Source organism: Rhinoderma darwinii, chromosome 7 (assembly GCF_050947455.1).
Source record: "Rhinoderma darwinii isolate aRhiDar2 chromosome 7, aRhiDar2.hap1, whole genome shotgun sequence".
In the NCBI taxonomy this organism is placed as follows: Eukaryota; Metazoa; Chordata; class Amphibia; order Anura; family Rhinodermatidae; genus Rhinoderma; species Rhinoderma darwinii.
This window is the reverse complement of record NC_134693.1, coordinates 21,946,086-21,951,730: the sequence shown is the minus strand read 5'-3', so window position 1 is coordinate 21,951,730 and position 5,645 is coordinate 21,946,086.

The following is a 5,645-nucleotide window of genomic DNA, read 5'->3' as shown; positions in this document are numbered from 1 at the left end:
TTTTTTCCCCTGCCATGTTCTCATAGGGTTTTACACTTGCTGTTCCTTGTTCTTGGAAAGTTGTAAAAATGTAATAAAAATCTATACAAAAAAGATACAAGCAGCTAACCTGCTTGTTGACAGTTTCCAAAAAGGTAAGAAATATACAAAAAAATAATTAAAGCATTTACTCTATTTGCTAAAGGTTATAGCCAATTTGTGGAACATTTTAGGACCCATTTTCTATAACCCCGGATCCCTTGCACATTTGGGGAACAATTCAGTCACCTAATCTGGTTTTCCAATCTTTGCACTATGTGGCGGTATAGTGTATGGTATAGTGTGGTGTATAGTGATACAATGTATAGTGTGGTATGATGTATAGTGTGGTGCGCTATAGTGTGGTGTGGTGTGGTATAGCGTATAGTGTATGGTGTAATATAGTTTATAGTGGGGTATAGTGTGGTGTGGTATAATGTATAGCGGGGTATTTTGTATAGTGTTGTGTGGTATAGTGTATAGTGGGGTATAGTGATATAATATATAGTGTGGTGTGGTATAGTGTATGGTGCGGTATAGTGTATAGTGTGGTTTGGTAAAGTGTATAGTGGGGTATAGTGTGGTATAGTGGGGTATAGTGCATATTGTGGTGTGGTATAGTGTATAGTGGGCTATAGTGATATAATGTATAGTGTGGTGTGGTATAGTGTAGTGGGGTATAGTGTGTGGTTTGGTATAGTGGGCTATAGTGATATCATGTATAGTGTGGTGTGGTATAGTGTGATATAGTGTATAGTGGGGTATAGTGTGGTGTGGTATAGTGTATAATGGGGTATAGTGTGGTGTGGTATAGTATATAGTGGAGTATAGTGTGGTATAACGTATAGTGTGGTTTGCTATAGTGTATAGTGTGGTGTGGTATATTGTATAGTGTGGTGTGGTATATTGTATAGTGTGGTGTGGTGTGGGTATAGTGTATGATGTGGTATAGTGTATAGTGGGGTATAGTGTATGGTGTGGTGTGGTGTATAGTGTGGTATAGTGTATAGTCTGGTATATTGTGGTGTGGTATAGTGGTGTGTGGTATAGTGGGGTATATTGTATAGTATAGTGTGGTGTGATATAGTATATAGTGGGGTATAGTATATAGTGGGGTATAGTGTGTGGTGTGGTGTATAGTGTGGTATAGTGTATAGTCTGGTATAGTGTGGTTTGGTATAGTGGTGTGTGGTATAGTGGGGTATAGTGTATAGTATAGTGTGGTGTGATATAGTATATAGTGGGGTATAGTGTATAGTGTGGTGTGGTATAGTGTGGTGTGGTATAGTGTGGTATATTGTATAGTTTGGTATAGTGTGGTGTGGGGTATAGTGTGGTATAGTGTATAGTGTGGTATAGTCTATGTTGTGGTATAGTGTATAGTGGGGTATAGTGTATAGTGTGGTGTGTGGTATAGTGGGGTATAGTGTATAGTGTGGTGTGGTATAGTGTATAGTGTGGTATGGTGTGGTGTATGGAGTGTTGGGGTATAGTGTTTAGTGTTTAGTGTGGTGTGGGGTGTGGTATATTGGGGTATAATGTGGTGTGCTATAGTGTATGTTGTGGTGTGGTATGGTGTGGTATAGAGGGGCATAGTGTGGTGTGGTATAGTGTATAGTGGTGTGTGGTATAGTGTGGTGTGGTATAGTGTATAGTGTGTGGTATAGAGTGTGTGGTATAGTATGGTATCGTGTAGAGTGTGGTATAGTGGGGTCTGGTATAGTGTATAGTGTGTGGTATGGTATTGTGTAGAGTGGTGTGTTGTATAGTGTATAGTGTGTGGTATAGTGGGGTATGGTGTGGTATAGTGTATAGTGGTGTGTGGTATAGTGTGGTATCGTGTAGAGTGTGGTATAGTGGGGTGTGGTATAGTGTATAGTGTGTGGTATAGTGGGGTATAGTGTGGTGTGTGGTATAGTGTATAGTGTGTGGTGTGGTATGGCGTTACCTGCAGCACTTGTTTTCTATCTTCTCAATAATCTGGTATATGAATCAGAATCTCTAATGATGAAATGTCTGACACTTTCCATAACTAAACTGTGAGGTGGAACTAAAGTCAATACAAGGAAAGGAACTGCATGTAGGGGATATCCTCCTCCTGGAGAAGCCTAGTACGGTCCCCAGAGGATTGAAACCTGCAAACACTGAATCCAATGTCTAAACCAGGTGTGTGACATTACTGTGTGCCGGCCACACTGGAGGAGCAGGGCACGGTGCAGCAAATAAACTCGTTCTTATGCAGAAATAAAGCGCATTGTTCAGAGCTGCTTAGATTGTGTTACTGCGCTCGGCTCTCTAAGGACCGCGTGTCAAACAGATGGTTCCTGAAATGTTGACTTGTGGCAGACGCACTAGAACAATATGCAGCACTTTTAATCCAGGGTACAGAATGATCAGTGCTGTGCTGTCAGACAATTTCTAGAGTTATACCGTTACATTTAAAATTGTAAAGGAAAAAAAAAAACAATGTTGCAAATAGTTTTGATTAAAAATCTCCAACCGATTTGTGTTTACAGCACCTAAGCAGACCTATGTCTCCATGGTAACAGACTCCAAACAAACCCTGTGTAGTCTAATCCAGCCATCATGTGTTACTGCCTTTTATCTGCCTCCTTTTCTTGCTAATCTGCAGACAGTTAGGGTATGTTCACACGGGCTATTTTCAGCCGATTTACTGGCCGTAAACGGCCCGAAAAATGGCTGAAAAATCAAAAGCAGAACGCCTACAAACATCTGCGCATTGATTTCAATGGGAAATACGGTATTCTGCTCCGACAGGGTGTTATTTCACGCCTCATTTTCAAATAACGGCGCGTAAAAAGACGTCCCGTAAAAAGAATTGTATGTCACTTCTTGAGACGTTTTTGGAGCCGTTTTTCATTGACTCAATAGAAAAACAGCTCCAAAAACGGCCGAAAAAAACCGCCGCAAAAACGCGAGTTGCTTAAAAAACGGCTGAAAATCAGGAGCAGTCTTCCCTTGAAAACAGCTCCATATTTTCAGCCGTATTTTCTTAAGCGTGTGAACATAGCCTAATAAGAGATCTCCCAGACTCCCTTCAGAGCAGGCAAGTCTTCAGTTAAGCTACTGGCAGCCGCCACTAGGTGGCGCTTTCTGCATAGACACAAAACAAGGAGATTTTGAGTCAAGACTGTAAAGCAATAGAGAAAAAAACATCTCTAATATAAAGTTGTAGCAGGTTCTAATTTTCTTTTGGTTAAACTGGGGGACATTGGTTTCCACACAGGTTGTAACCAAACTTTCCTAGACTCCTGAACAATAACAAAATGATATGAACGCTGGGAATGCATCACTGTATAATCAGGCAGATTTAGGGTCCATTCAAACGTTATGGTTGAGGTGCAGTAAGAACCACATAAAACAAAAAGGATCTGAATACTGCATGTTGTTTTAATTGTGATTTATTTGCTTTATTCTTTGCAATTAAAAAAGCAACCGCATAGAAAAACACATGCGGTTTTTCAATGCAGTTCTAACCGCACATCAACTGTAAAGTGTGAATGGACCCTTAATGTTCTGGAGTCTAGAAAAGTTCGGGGACAGCTAATATGGCTGCTGTAATGGCTGTTATATAGGAATTGAGAAAAAGCTGAAAAGAACTTTGAACAACTTCTCAAAGTGGCGCAAGTCTCAGATGGAAAAGTTACAGAAAAGTCATCCTACGCGCTTGCACTTACATAAACTGGCCAAAAGATGTCTCCACGGATGTCATATATATATATAAATAACTGGGAACACAGCTCTCATTGCGGAAGATTGTCACTTAGCAGCTAATTGGTTGGGTCTCTTACTCATTTTCCTGTTTAGATTGTGAGCTTTTGGGCATAGGAAGATCTTACCTTCTGAATTATCTCAAAAGACAAGGAGGCACTTCCTCCGTCTGGAGAAGAAAAGGTTGAATCTCCAGAGGCTTCTCGTCTTCTTTACCATGAGAGCAGTGAATCTGTGGAATAGCCGACCGCAGGAAGCGATCACAGCAGGAACAGTCGATGGCTTCGATCATTTCTTAGAGCAAAATAACATCAGCTACTATGTCAATGTATAGACTTCTTGTTTGAATGTTGATCCCGTCTGATCGCCACTTGGGATCAGGACGAAAATTTTTCCATTTTAGGGCCAATTGGTTTATATCTTATGTTTGTTTTTTACTTTCATCTGGAACAAAGTTCTTCAGTTCTTTTACCACATCCCTTCCCTTTCTCGTATCCCTTGGTTGAACTTGATGGAAATACGTCTTTTTTCAACCGTACTATGACATTATTTGCAATTCCCTATATAATACAATATTATTATTGGAATAATTCCTTTTACAAGTATAGAAATGGAGCCATCAGCAGAGGGCAGGTGTTCTTACTGCAGCCTGTATTATGTATCAATGGTGAACCTTCTCTTGGGTAGTCAGGGATATTTTGTCTGGTCAAGATGTCCCCCAACCCCTGCTCCATCCAGGCAGAGAATGAATGGAGAGGTAGCGCAGCTCTTTTTATTCACTTCCATGGCAGCCGAGCTATTTCTGTAACTCCTATAGAACAGAATGGAGAGCACCATCGGTGAACGCCTCTCTATTCATTCTCCGCCTCGATGCAGCCTCTCCGGGGTAGTCTGGGACCACTGTTCTCGGCATAGGTGTGGGTCTCAGACCTGGGACCCTCCTCTATCAGACATTTATTAAATCCCATGAATATGCTATAAATGTCTTAGATGGGATTAACCATTTTGGAAATATGATTCAAACTGTGGAACAACGAGAGGCCAGACTCCCTTTAATATCAGTGCTCCACGGCGACATATGTTGACTGATAATCACACACAAGCTCATTTGCGTTAGGACGCAGTGAAATATCGCACAATATCACAGAGCTGTACATCATATACGATGCTGTGCATTGAGGCATTCTGCCCGCTCTGTGGGAAGGAGTTAAATAGTGCCTGCTGATGGCACTTGGACGGCACCCACAAGGATAGAGTACCCTGCAATGGGTGCCTGCTCGAAGAGCAAGTGATTTTGAATACAAAATTATAGTAGGATTATGTAATTGCATAACATTCTAAAAATAAAAGCTAGTAATAATTGCTTCCTTTTCTGCTGAGCGTTTACCGATTGCATAAAATAGAAAATAAGTCCAGCAATTAATAATGTCGCAATAATCCAATAAAATAGTTTATTGTTCCCTCTAGTGGTGGACAATAGTATTACACCACAGTGCTGACTTTTTTTGGTGTGATGTGTCAGGACAAGGGGGGAATGTGGAGTTTAATTCTTTCCAGGTTCCAGCAATATTTTTTTGGTCCCAAAGGATCATCAAGACATTTACACATTCTTACATTGATAGACGTTTTGTCTGAAAATCAATATTTTTGTTCTGCCGCACGTGTTCAAATATAAACACTGATGTCTTGATCTACATAACCCGGGACCCCAGGGCACATTGTGTGTAGCTATAGTTTAGCAGTGATACATTAAACATGTGCGGAATGAATTTTGTTAGTATTCCTAAGGCCAGTTTTAGAAGTCTATATTACAACAACATTTTAATAAAATGCTTGTTAAAGGGTTTGTCACCTGAAGACGTCCTGGCGCTCAGCTGTTTGCCGTGGATCTGGAT